Below are 15167 nucleotides of genomic sequence, written 5' to 3' on the forward strand. Positions count from 1 at the left end.
ATTAGAAGCATTGAGATATCACATCTCATGCTATCAGAAGGATCTCAGGTTTGGTATAGAAGCATTGAGATATCATATCTTATGCTATCAGAAGGGTCTCAGGATTGGAATGGGAAGGAGTTGGATATCACATCTCATGCTAAAGGGAGGGTCTCAGGTTTGGAAGGGGAAGGATTTGGATATCACATCTCATGTTATAGGATGGATCTCAGGTTTGGTATTAGAAGTATTGAGATATCACATCTCATGTTATCGGAAGGATCTCAGATTTGGTATTAGAAGTATTGAGATATCACATCTCATGCTATAGGAAGGGTCTCAGGATTGGAATGGGAAGGAGTTGGATATCACATCTCATGCTAAAGGAAGGGTCTCAGGTTTGGTAGAAGCATTGAGATATCACATCTCATGCTATAGGAAGGGTCTCAGGATTGGAATGGGAAGGACTTAGATATCACATATGCTATAGGGAGGGTCTCAGTTTTGATATTAGAAGCATTGAGATATCACATCTTATGCTATCAGAAGTGTCTCAGGATTGGAATGGGAAGGAGCTGGATATCACATCTCATGCTAAAGGAAGGGTCTCAGGTTTGGAACGGGAAGGAGTTGGATATCACATCTCATGTTATAGGAAGGGTCTCAGGTTTGGTATAAACATTGAGATATCACATCTCTGCTATCGGATGTGTCTCAGGATTGGAATGGGAAGGAGTTGGATATCCCATCTCATGTTATAGGACGGGTCTCAGGTTTTTTATTAGAATCATTGAGATATCATATTGCATGCTGTAGGAAGGGTCTAAGGATTGGAATGGGAAGGACTTGGATATCACATCTCATGCTATAGATAGGCTCTCAGGTTTGGAAAGTGAAGGAGTTGGATATCACATTTCATGTTAGAGGAAGGATCTCAGGTTTGGTATTAGAGGCATTGAGATATCACATCTCATGCTATAGGAAGGGTCTCAGGATTGGAATGGGAAGGACTTGGATATCACATCTCATGCTATAGATAGGCTCTCAGGTTTGGAAAGTGAAGGAGTTGGATATCACATTTCATGTTAGAGGAAGGATCTCAGGTTTGGTATTAGAGGCATTGAGATATCACATCTCATCCTATAGGAAGGGTCTCAGGATTGGAATGGGAAGGAGTTGGATATCACATCTAATGCTATAGGAAGGGTCTCAGGTTTGGTATAAGCATTGAGATATCACATCTCATGCTATAGGAAGGGTCTCAGGATTGGAATGGAAGGAGTTGGATATCACATCTCATGTTATAGGAAGGATCTCAGGTTTGCTATTAGAAGCATTGAGACATCACATCTCATGCTATAGGAAGGGTCTCAGGATTGGAATGGGAAGGAGTTGAATATGACATCTCATGCCGTAGGAAGGGTCTCAGGTTTGGTATAAACATTGAGATATCACATCTCTGCTATCAAAAGGGTCTCAGGATTGGAATTGGAAGGAGTTGGATATCCCATCTCATGTTATAGGAAGAGTCTCAGGTTTGGTATTAGAAGCATTGAGATATCACATCTCATGCTATAGGAAGTGTCTCAGGATTGGAATGGGAAGGACTTGGATATCACATCTCATGCTATAGGTAGGGTCTCAAGTTTGACATTAGAAGCATTGAGATATCACATCTCATGCTATAGGAAGGGTCTGAGGATTGGAATGGGAAGGAGTTGGATATCACATCTCCTGCTATGGGAAGGGTCTCAGGTTTGGTATAAGCAGTGAGATATCACATCTCATGCTATAGGAAGTGTCTCAGGATTGGAATGGGAAGGAGTTGGATATCACATCTCATGTTATAGGAAGGATCTCAGGTGTGGTATAAGCATTGAGATATCACATCTCTGCTATCGGAAGGGTCTCAAGATTGGAATGGGAAGGAGTTGGATATTCCCATCTCATGTTATAGGAAGGGTCTCAGGTTTGGTATTAGAAGCATTGAGATATCACATCTCATGCTATAGGAAGGGTCTCAGGATTGGAATGGGAAGGACTTGGATATCACATCTCATGCTATAGGGAGGGTCTCAAGTTTGATATTAGAAGCTTTGAGATATCACATCTCATGATATGGGAAGGGTCTCAGGATTGGAATGGGAAGGAGTTGGATATCACATCTCATGATAAAGGAAGGGTCTAAGGTTTGGAAGGGGAAGGATTTGGATATCACATCTCATGTTATACTACGGGTCTCAGGTTTGGTATTAGAAGCATTGAGATATCAAGTCTCATAGTATAGGAAGGGTCTCATAATTGGAATGGGAAGGAGTTGGATATCCCATCTCATGTTATAGGAAGAGTCTCTGGTTTGGTATTAGAATCATTGAGATATTCACATCGCATGCTGTAGGAAGGGTCTAAGGATTGGAATGGGATGGACTTGGATATCACATCTCATGCTATAGGTAGGCTCTCAGGTTTGGTATAAGCATTGAGATATCACATCTCATGCTATAGGAAGGGTCACAGAATTGGAATGGGAAGGAGTTGGATATCACATCTCAAGCTATAGGAAGGGTCTCAGTATTGGAATGGGAAGGACTTGGATATCACATCTCATGCTATAGGAAGGCTCTCAGGTTTGGAAGGGGAAAGAGTTGGATATCTCATTTCATGTTAGAGGTAGGATCTCAGGTTTGGTATTAGAGGCATTGAGATATCACATCTCATGCTATCAGAAGGGTCTCAGGAATGGAATGGGAAGGAGTTAGATATCACATCTCATGCTAAAGGGAGGGTCTCAGGTTTGGAAGGGGAAGGATTTGGATATCACATCTCATGTTATAGGAAGGATCTCAGGTTTGGTATTAGAAGCATTGAGTTATCACATCTCATGCTATAGGAAGGGTCTCAGGATTGGAATGGGAAGGAGTTGGATATCACATCTCATGTTATAGGAAGGGTCTCAGGTTTGGTATAAACATTGGGACATCACATCTCTACCATCGGAAGTGTCTCAGGATTGGAATGGGAAGGAGTTGGATATCCCATCTCATGTTATAGGACGGGTCTCAGGTTTTTTATTAAAATCATTGAGATATCATATTGCATGCTGTAGGAAGGGTCTAAGGATTGGAATGGGAAGGAGTTGGATATTCCCATCTCATGTTATAGGAAGGGTCTCAGGTTTGGTATTAGAAGCATTGAGATATCACATCTCATGCTATAGGAAGGGTCTCAGGATTGGAATGGGAAGGACTTGGATATCACATCTCATGCTATAGGGAGGGTCTCAAGTTTGATAGAAGCATTGAGATATCACATTTCATGATATCGGAAGGGTCTCAAGATTGGAATGGGAAGGAGTTGGATATCACATCTCATGATAAAGGAAGGGTCTAAGGTTTGGAAGGGGAAGGATTTGGATATCACATCTCATGTTATAGGACGGGTCTCAGGTTTGGTATTAGAAGCATTGAGATATCAAGTCTCATGGTATAGGAAGGGTCTCAGGATTAGAATGGGAAGGAGTTTGATATCACATCTCATGCCATAATATGGGTCTCAGGTTTGGTAGAAGCATTGGGATATCACATCTCATGCTATCGGAAGGGTATCGGGATTGGATTTGGAAGGAGTTGGATATCCCATCTCATGCTATAGGAAGGGTCTCAGGTTGGAATGGGAAGGAGTTGGATATCACATCTCATGTTATAGGAAGGGTCTCAGGATTGGAATGGGAAGGACTTGGATATCACATCTCATGCTATAGGAAGGCTCTCAGGTTTGCAAGGGGAAAGAGTTGGATATCACATTTCATGTTAGAGGTAGGATCTCAGGTTTGGTATTAGAAGCATTGAGATATCACATCTCATGCTATCAGAAGGATCTCAGGTTTGGTATAGAAGCATTGAGATATCATATCTTATGCTATCAGAAGGGTCTCAGGATTGGAATGGGATGGAGTTGGATATCACATCTCATGCTATAGGAAGGGTCTCAGGATTGGAATGGGAAGGAGTTGGATATCACATCTCATGTTATAGGAAGGGTCTCAGGTTTGGTATAAACATTGAGATATCACATCTCTACCATCGGAAGTGTCTCAGGATTGGAATGGGAAGGAGTTGGATATCCCATCTCATGTTATAGGACGGGTCTCAGGTTTTTTATTAAAATCATTGAGATATCATATTGCATGCTGTAGGAAGGGTCTAAGGATTGGAATGGGAAGGAGTTGGATATTCCCATCTCATGTTATAGGAAGGGTCTCAGGTTTGGTATTAGAAGCATTGAGATATCACATCTCATGCTATAGGAAGGGTCTCAGGATTGGAATGGGAAGGACTTGGATATCACATCTCATGCTATAGGGAGGGTCTCAAGTTTGATAGAAGCATTGAGATATCACATTTCATGATATCGGAAGGGTCTCAAGATTGGAATGGGAAGGAGTTGGATATCACATCTCATGATAAAGGAAGGGTCTAAGGTTTGGAAGGGGAAGGATTTGGATATCACATCTCATGTTATAGGACGAGTCTCAGGTTTGGTATTAGAAGCATTGAGATATCAAGTCTCATGGTATAGGAAGGGTCTCAGGATTAGAATGGGAAGGAGTTTGATATCACATCTCATGCCATAATATGGGTCTCAGGTTTGGTAGAAGCATTGGGATATCACATCTCATGCTATCGGAAGGGTATCGGGATTGGATTTGGAAGGAGTTGGATATCCCATCTCATGCTATAGGAAGGGTCTCAGGTTGGAATGGGAAGGAGTTGGATATCACATCTCATGTTATAGGAAGGGTCTCAGGATTGGAATGGGAAGGACTTGGATATCACATCTCATGCTATAGGAAGGCTCTCAGGTTTGCAAGGGGAAAGAGTTGGATATCACGTTTCATGTTAGAGGTAGGATCTCAGGTTTGGTATTAGAAGCATTGAGATATCACAGCTCATGCTATCAGAAGGATCTCAGGTTTGGTATAGAAGCATTGAGATATCATATTTTATGCTATCAGAAGGGTCTCAGGATTGGAATGGGAAGGAGTTGGATATCACATCTCATGCTAAAGGGAGGGTCTCAGGTTTGGAAGGGGAAGGATTTGGATATCACATCTCATGTTATAGGATGGATCTCAGGTTTGGTATTAGAAGTATTGAGATATCACATCTCATGTTATCGGAAGGATCTCAGGTTTGGTATTAGAAGTATTGAGATATCACATCTCATGCTATAGGAAGGGTCTCAGGATTGGAATGGGAAGGAGTTGGATATCACATCTCATGCTAAAGGAAGGGTCTCAGGTTTGGTAGAAGCATTGAGATATCACATCTCATGCTATAGGAAGGGTCTGAGGATTGGAATGGGAAGGAGTTGGATATCACATCTCCTGCTATGGGAAGGGTCTCAGGTTTGGTATAAGCAGTGAGATATCACATCTCATGCTATAGGAAGTGTCTCAGGATTGGAATGGGAAGGAGTTGGATATCACATCTCATGTTATAGGAAGGATCTCAGGTGTGGTATAAGCATTGAGATATCACATCTCTGCTATCGGAAGGGTCTCAAGATTGGAATGGGAAGGAGTTGGATATTCCCATCTCATGTTATAGGAAGGGTCTCAGGTTTGGTATTAGAAGCATTGAGATATCACATCTCATGCTATAGGAAGGGTCTCCGGATTGGAATGGGAAGGAGTTGGATATCACATCTCATGCTAAAGGAAGGGTCTCAGGTTTGGTAGAAGCATTGAGATATCACATCTCATGCTATAGGAAGGGTCTCAGGATTGGAATGGGAAGGACTTAGATATCACATATGCTATAGGGAGGGTCTCAGTTTTGATATTAGAAGCATTGAGATATCACATCTTATGCTATCAGAAGTGTCTCAGGATTGGAATGGGAAGGAGCTGGATATCACATCTCATGCTAAAGGAAGGGTCTCAGGTTTGGAACGGGAAGGAGTTGGATATCACATCTCATGTTATAGGAAGGGTCTCAGGTTTGGTATAAACATTGAGATATCACATCTCTGCTATCGGACGTGTCTCAGGATTGGAATGGGAAGGAGTTGGATATCCCATCTCATGTTATAGGACGGGTCTCAGGTTTTTTATTAGAATCATTGAGATATCATATTGCATGCTGTAGGAAGGGTCTAAGGATTGGAATGGGAAGGACTTGGATATCACATCTCATGCTATAGATAGGCTCTCAGGTTTGGAAAGTGAAGGAGTTGGATATCACATTTCATGTTAGAGGAAGGATCTCAGGTTTGGTATTAGAGGCATTGAGATATCACATCTCATGCTATAGGAAGGGTCTCAGGATTGGAATGGGAAGGAGTTGGATATCACATCTCATGCTATAGGAAGGGTCTCAGGTTTGGTATAAGCATTGAGATATCACATCTCATGCTATAGGAAGGGTCTCAGGATTGGAATGGGAAGGAGTTGGATATCACATCTCATGCTAAAGGAAGGGTCTCAGGTTTGGTAGAAGCATTGAGATATCACATCTCATGCTATAGGAAGGGTCTGAGGATTGGAATGGGAAGGAGTTGGATATCACATCTCCTGCTATGGGAAGGGTCTCAGGTTTGGTATAAGCAGTGAGATATCACATCTCATGCTATAGGAAGTGTCTCAGGATTGGAATGGGAAGGAGTTGGATCTCACATCTCATGTTATAGGAAGGATCTCAGGTGTGGTATAAGCATTGAGATATCACATCTCTGCTATCGGAAGGGTCTCAAGATTGGAATGGGAAGGAGTTGGATATTCCCATCTCATGTTATAGGAAGGGTCTCAGGTTTGGTATTAGAAGCATTGAGATATCACATCTCATGCTATAGGAAGGGTCTCCGGATTGGAATGGGAAGGAGTTGGATATCACATCTCATGCTAAAGGAAGGGTCTCAGGTTTGGTAGAAGCATTGAGATATCACATCTCATGCTATAGGAAGGGTCTCAGGATTGGAATGGGAAGGACTTAGATATCACATATGCTATAGGGAGGGTCTCAGTTTTGATATTAGAAGCATTGAGATATCACATCTTATGCTATCAGAAGTGTCTCAGGATTGGAATGGGAAGGAGCTGGATATCACATCTCATGCTAAAGGAAGGGTCTCAGGTTTGGAACGGGAAGGAGTTGGATATCACATCTCATGTTATAGGAAGGGTCTCAGGTTTGGTATAAACATTGAGATATCACATCTCTGCTATCGGACGTGTCTCAGGATTGGAATGGGAAGGAGTTGGATATCCCATCTCATGTTATAGGACGGGTCTCAGGTTTTTTATTAGAATCATTGAGATATCATATTGCATGCTGTAGGAAGGGTCTAAGGATTGGAATGGGAAGGACTTGGATATCACATCTCATGCTATAGATAGGCTCTCAGGTTTGGAAAGTGAAGGAGTTGGATATCACATTTCATGTTAGAGGAAGGATCTCGGGTTTGGTATTAGAGGCATTGAGATATCATATCTCATGCTATAGGAAGGGTCTCAGGATTGGAATGGGAAGGAGTTGGATATCACATCTCATGCTATAGGAAGGGTCTCAGGTTTGGTATAAGCATTGAGATATCACATCTCATGCTATAGGAAGGGTCTCAGGATTGGAATGGAAGGAGTTGGATATCACATCTCATGTTATAGGAAGGATCTCAGGTTTGGTATTAGAAGCATTGAGACATCACATCTCATGCTATAGGAAGGGTCTCAGGATTGGAATGGGAAGGAGTTGAATATGACATCTCATGCCGTAGGAAGGGTCTCAGGTTTGGTATAAACATTGAGATATCACATCTCTGCTATCAAAAGGGTCTCAGGATTGGAATTGGAAGGAGTTGGATATCCCATCTCATGTTATAGGAAGAGTCTCAGGTTTGGTATTAGAAGCATTGAGATATCACATCTCATGCTATAGGAAGTGTCTCAGGATTGGAATGGGAAGGACTTGGATATCACATCTCATGCTATAGGTAGGGTCTCAAGTTTGACATTAGAAGCATTGAGATATCACATCTCATGCTATAGGAAGGGTCTGAGGATTGGAATGGGAAGGAGTTGGATATCACATCTCCTGCTATGGGAAGGGTCTCAGGTTTGGTATAAGCAGTGAGATATCACATCTCATGCTATAGGAAGTGTCTCAGGATTGGAATGGGAAGGAGTTGGATATCACATCTCATGTTATAGGAAGGATCTCAGGTGTGGTATAAGCATTGAGATATCACATCTCTGCTATCGGAAGGGTCTCAAGATTGGAATGGGAAGGAGTTGGATATTCCCATCTCATGTTATAGGAAGGGTCTCAGGTTTGGTATTAGAAGCATTGAGATATCACATCTCATGCTATAGGAAGGGTCTCAGGATTGGAATGGGAAGGACTTGGATATCACATCTCATGCTATAGGGAGGGTCTCAAGTTTGATATTAGAAGCTTTGAGATATCACATCTCATGATATCGGAAGGGTCTCAGGATTGGAATGGGAAGGAGTTGGATATCACATCTCATGATAAAGGAAGGGTCTAAGGTTTGGAAGGGGAAGGATTTGGATATCACATCTCATGTTATACTACGGGTCTCAGGTTTGGTATTAGAAGCATTGAGATATCAAGTCTCATAGTATAGGAAGGGTCTCATAATTGGAATGGGAAGGAGTTGGATATCCCATCTCATGTTATAGGAAGAGTCTCTGGTTTGGTATTAGAATCATTGAGATATTCACATCGCATGCTGTAGGAAGGGTCTAAGGATTGGAATGGGATGGACTTGGATATCACATCTCATGCTATAGGTAGGCTCTCAGGTTTGGTATAAGCATTGAGATATCACATCTCATGCTATAGGAAGGGTCTCAGAATTGGAATGGGAAGGAGTTGGATATCACATCTCAAGCTATAGGAAGGGTCTCAGTATTGGAATGGGAAGGACTTGGATATCACATCTCATGCTATAGGAAGGCTCTCAGGTTTGGAAGGGGAAAGAGTTGGATATCTCATTTCATGTTAGAGGTAGGATCTCAGGTTTGGTATTAGAGGCATTGAGATATCACATCTCATGCTATCAGAAGGGTCTCAGGAATGGAATGGGAAGGAGTTAGATATCACATCTCATGCTAAAGGGAGGGTCTCAGGTTTGGAAGGGGAAGGATTTGGATATCACATCTCATGTTATAGGAAGGATCTCAGGTTTGGTATTAGAAGCATTGAGATATCACATCTCATGCTATCGGAAGGATCTCAGGTTTGGTATTAGAAGCATTGAGATATCACATCTCATGCTATCAGAAGAGTCTCAGGATTGGAATAGGAAGGAGTTGGATATCACATTTCATGCTAAAGGGAGGGTCTCAGGTTTGGAAGGGGAAGGATTTGGATATCACATCTCATGTTATCGGAAGGATCTCACGTTTGGTATTAGAAGTATTGAGATATCATATCTCATGCTATAGGAAGGGTCTCAGGATTGGAATGGGAAGGAGTTGGATATCACATCTCATGCTATAGGGAGGGTCTCAGGATTGGAATGGGAAGGACTTAGATATCACATATCATGCTATAGGGAGGGTCTCAGTTTTGATATTAGAAGCATTGAGATATCACATCTCATGCTATCGGAAGTGTCTCAGGATTGGAATGGGAAGGAGCTGGATATCACATCTCATGCTAAAGGAAGGGTCTCAGGTTTGGAACGAGAAGGATTTGGATATCACATCTCATGTTATAGGAAGGGTCTCAGGTTTGGTATAAGCATTGAGATATCACATCTCTGCTATCGGAAGTGTCTCAGGATTGGAATGGGAAGGAGTTGGATATCCCATCTCATGTTATAGGACGGGTCTCAGGTTTGTTATTAGAATCATTGAGATATCATATTGCATGCTGTAGGAAGGGTCTAAGGGTTGGAATGTGAAGGACTTGGATATCACATCTCATGCTATAGATAGGCTCTTAGGTTTGGAAAGGGAAGGAGTTGGATATCACATTTCATGTTAGAGGAAGGATCTCAGGTTTGGTATTAGAAGCATTGAGATATCACATCTTATGCTATAGGAAGGGTCTCAGGATTGGAATGGGAAGCAGTTGGATATGACATATGCTATAGGAAGGGTCTCAGGTTTGGTACAGCATTGAGATATCACATCTCATGCTATAGGACGGGTCTCAGGATTGGAATGGAAGGAGTTGGATATCACATCTCATGTTATAGGAAGGATCTCAGGTTTGGTATTACAAGCATTGAGACATCACATCTCATGCTATAGGAAGGGTCTCAGGGTTGGAATGGGAAGGAGTTGGATATCACATCTCATCCAATAGGAAGGGTCTCAGGTTTGGAATGGGAAGGAATTGGATATCACATCTCATGTTATAGGAAGGATCTCAGGTTTGGTATTAGAAGCATTGAGATATCACATCTCATGCTATAGGAAGGGTCTCAGGATTGGAATGTGAAGGATTTGGATATCACATCTCATGCTAAAGGAAGGGTCTCAGGTTTGGTAGAAGCATTGAGATATCACGTCGCTGCTATCGGAAGGGTCTCAGGATTGGATTGGGAAGGAGTTGGATATCCCTTCTCATGCTATAGGAAGGGTCTCAGGATTTGAATGGCAAGGAGTTGGATATCACATCTCATGCCATAGGAAGGGTCTCAGGTTTGGTATAAGCATTGAGATATCACATCTCTGCTATCGGAAGGGTCTCAGGATTGGATTGGGAAGGAGTTGGATATCCCTTCTCATGCTATAGGAAGTGTCTCAGGTTGGAATGGGAAGGAGTTGGATATCACATCTCATGTTATAGGAAGGGTCTCAGGATTGGAATGGGAAGGATTTGGATATCACATCTCTTGCTATAGGAAGGGTCTCAGGATTGGAATGGGTAGGAGTTGGATATTACTTTCTTGCTATAGGAAGGGTCTCATGTTTGGAATGGGAAGGAGTTGGATATCACATATGCTATAGTTAGTGTCTCAGGTTTGGAACGGGAAGGAGTTGGATATCACATCTCATGTTATAGGAAGGGTCTCAGGTTTGGTATAAGCATTGAGATATCACATCTCTGCTATCGGAAGCGGCTCAGGATTGGAATGGGAAGGAGTTGGATATCCCATCTCATGTTATAGGAAGAGTCTCTGGTTTGGTATTAGAATCATTGAGATATCACATCGCATGCTGTAGGAAGGGTCTAAGGATTGGAATGGGATGGACTTGGATATCACATCTCATCCAATAGGAAGGGTCTCAGGTTTGGAATGGGAAGGAATTGGATATCACATCTCATGTTATAGGAAGGATCTCAGGTTTGGTATTAGAAGCATTGAGATATCACATCTCATGCTATAGGAAGGGTCTCAGGATTGGAATGTGAAGGATTTGGATATCACATCTCATGCTAAAGGAAGGGTCTCAGGTTTGGTAGAAGCATTGAGATATCACGTCGCTGCTATCGGAAGGGTCTCAGGATTGGATTGGGAAGGAGTTGGATATCCCTTCTCATGCTATAGGAAGGGTCTCAGGATTTGAATGGCAAGGAGTTGGATATCACATCTCATGCCATAGGAAGGGTCTCAGGTTTGGTATAAGCATTGAGATATCACATCTCTGCTATCGGAAGGGTCTCAGGATTGGATTGGGAAGGAGTTGGATATCCCTTCTCATGCTATAGGAAGTGTCTCAGGTTGGAATGGGAAGGAGTTGGATATCACATCTCATGTTATAGGAAGGGTCTCAGGATTGGAATGGGAAGGATTTGGATATCACATCTCTTGCTATAGGAAGGGTCTCAGGATTGGAATGGGTAGGAGTTGGATATTACTTTCTTGCTATAGGAAGGGTCTCATGTTTGGAATGGGAAGGAGTTGGATATCACATATGCTATAGTTAGTGTCTCAGGTTTGGAACGGGAAGGAGTTGGATATCACATCTCATGTTATAGGAAGGGTCTCAGGTTTGGTATAAGCATTGAGATATCACATCTCTGCTATCGGAAGCGGCTCAGGATTGGAATGGGAAGGAGTTGGATATCCCATCTCATGTTATAGGAAGAGTCTCTGGTTTGGTATTAGAATCATTGAGATATCACATCGCATGCTGTAGGAAGGGTCTAAGGATTGGAATGGGATGGACTTGGATATCACATCTCATATTATAGGTAGGCTCTCAGGTTTGGTATAAGCATTGAGATATCACATCTCATGCTATAGGAAGGGTCTCAGGATTGGAATGGGAAGGAATTGGATATCACATCTCAGGCTATAGGAAGGGTCTCAGGATTGGAATGGGAAGGAGTTGGATATCACATCTCATGCTATAGGAAGGGTCTCAGGTTTGGTATAAGCATTGAGATATCACATCTCATGCTATAGGAAGGGTCTCAGGATTGGAATGGAAGGAGTTGGATATCACATCTCATGTTATAGGAAGGATCTCAGGTTTGGTATTAGAAGCATTGAGACATCACATCTCATGCTATAGGAAGGGTCTCAGGATTGGAATGGGAAGGAGTTGGATATCAAATCTCATGCTATAGGAAGGGTCTCAGGATTGGAATGGGAAGGAGTTGAATATGACATCTCATGCCGTAGGAAGGGTCTCAGGTTTGGTATAAACATTGAGATATCACATCTCTGCTATCAAAAGGGTCTCAGGATTGGAATTGGAAGGAGTTGGATATCCCATCTCATGTTATAGGAAGAGTCTCAGGTTTGGTATTAGAAGCATTGAGATATCACATCTCATGCTATAGGAAGTGTCTCAGGATTGGAATGGGAAGGACTTGGATATCACATCTCATGCTATAGGTAGGGTCTCAAGTTTGACATTAGAAGCATTGAGATATCACATCTCATGCTATAGGAAGGGTCTCAGGGTTGGAATGGGAAGGAGTTGAATATGACATCTCATGCCGTAGGAAGGGTCTCAGGTTTGGTATAAACATTGAGATATCACATCTCTGCTATCAAAAGGGTCTCAGGATTGGAATTGGAAGGAGTTGGATATCCCATCTCATGTTATAGGAAGAGTCTCAGGTTTGGTATTAGAAGCATTGAGATATCACATCTCATGCTATAGGAAGTGTCTCAGGATTGGAATGGGAAGGAGTTGGATATCACATCTCCTGCTATGGGAAGGGTCTCAGGTTTGGTATAAGCAGTGAGATATCACATCTCATGCTATAGGAAGTGTCTCAGGATTGGAATGGGAAGGAGTTGGATATCACATCTCATGTTATAGGAAGGATCTCAGGTGTGGTATAAGCATTGAGATATCACATCTCTGCTATCGGAAGGGTCTCAATATTGGAATGGGAAGGAGTTGGATATTTCCATCTCATGTTATAGGAACGGTCTCAGGTTTGGTATTAGAAGCATTGAGATATCACATCTCATGCTATAGGAAGGGTCTCAGGATTGGAATGGGAAGGACTTGGATATCACATCTCATGCTATAGGGAGGGTCTCAAGTTTGATATTAGAAGCTTTGAGATATCACATCTCATGATATCGGAAGGGTCTCAGGATTGGAATGGGAAGGAGTTGGATATCACATCTCATGATAAAGGAAGGGTCTAAGGTTTGGAAGGGGAAGGATTTGGATATCACATCTCATGTTATATTACGGGTCTCAGGTTTGGTATTAGAAGCATTGAGATATCAAGTCTCATAGTATAGGAAGGGTCTCAGAATTGGAATGGGAAGGAGTTGGATATCCCATCTCATGTTATAGGAAGAGTCTCTGGTTTGGTATTAGAATCATTGAGATATTCACATCGCATGCTGTAGGAAGGGTCTAAGGATTGGAATGGGATGGACTTGGATATCACATCTCATGCTATAGGTAGGCTCTCAGGTTTGGTATAAGCATTGAGATATCACATCTCATGCTATAGGAAGGGTCTCAGAATTGGAATGGGAAGGAGTTGGATATCACATCTCAAGCTATAGGAAGGGTCTCAGTATTGGAATGGGAAGGACTTGGATATCACATCTCATGCTATAGGAAGGCTCTCAGGTTTGGAAGGGGAAAGAGTTGGATATCTCATTTCATGTTAGAGGTAGGATCTCAGGTTTGGTATTAGAGGCATTGAGATATCACATCTCATGCTATCAGAAGGGTCTCAGGAATGGAATGGGAAGGAGTTAGATATCACATCTCATGCTAAAGGGAGGGTCTCAGGTTTGGAAGGGGAAGGATTTGGATATCACATCTCATGTTATAGGAAGGATCTCAGGTTTGGTATTAGAAGCATTGAGATATCACATCTCATGCTATCAGAAGGATCTCAGGTTTGGTATTAGAAGCATTGAGATATCGCATCTCATGCTATCAGAAGAGTCTCAGGATTGGAATAGGAAGGAGTTGGATATCACATTTCATGCTAAAGGGAGGGTCTCAGGTTTGGAAGGGGAAGGATTTGGATATCACATCTCATGTTATCGGAAGGATCTCACGTTTGGTATTAGAAGTATTGAGATATCATATCTCATGCTATAGGAAGGGTCTCAGGATTGGAATGGGAAGGAGTTGGATATCACATCTCATGCTATAGGGAGGGTCTCAGGATTGGAATGGGAAGGACTTAGATATCACATATCATGCTATAGGGAGGGTCTCAGTTTTGATATTAGAAGCATTGAGATATCACATCTCATGCTATCGGAAGTGTCTCAGGATTGGAATGGGAAGGAGCTGGATATCACATCTCATGCTAAAGGAAGGGTCTCAGGTTTGGAACGAGAAGGATTTGGATATCACATCTCATGTTATAGGAAGGGTCTCAGGTTTGGTATAAGCATTGAGATATCACATCTCTGCTATCGGAAGTGTCTCAGGATTGGAATGGGAAGGAGTTGGATATCCCATCTCATGTTATAGGACGGGTCTCAGGTTTGTTATTAGAATCATTGAGATATCATATTGCATGCTGTAGGAAGGGTCTAAGGGTTGGAATGTGAAGGACTTGGATATCACATCTCATGCTATAGATAGGCTCTTAGGTTTGGAAAGGGAAGGAGTTGGATATCACATTTCATGTTAGAGGAAGGATCTCAGGTTTGGTATTAGAAGCATTGAGATATCACATCTCATGCTATAGGAAGGGTCTCAGGATTGGAATGGGAAGGAGTTGGATATCACATCTCATGCTAAAGGAAGGGTCTCAGGTTTGGTA

This window comes from Ambystoma mexicanum, chromosome 1p (genome assembly GCF_040938575.1).
Source record: "Ambystoma mexicanum isolate Mex_15411 chromosome 1p, UKY_AmexF1_1, whole genome shotgun sequence".
In the NCBI taxonomy this organism is placed as follows: Eukaryota; Metazoa; Chordata; class Amphibia; order Caudata; family Ambystomatidae; genus Ambystoma; species Ambystoma mexicanum.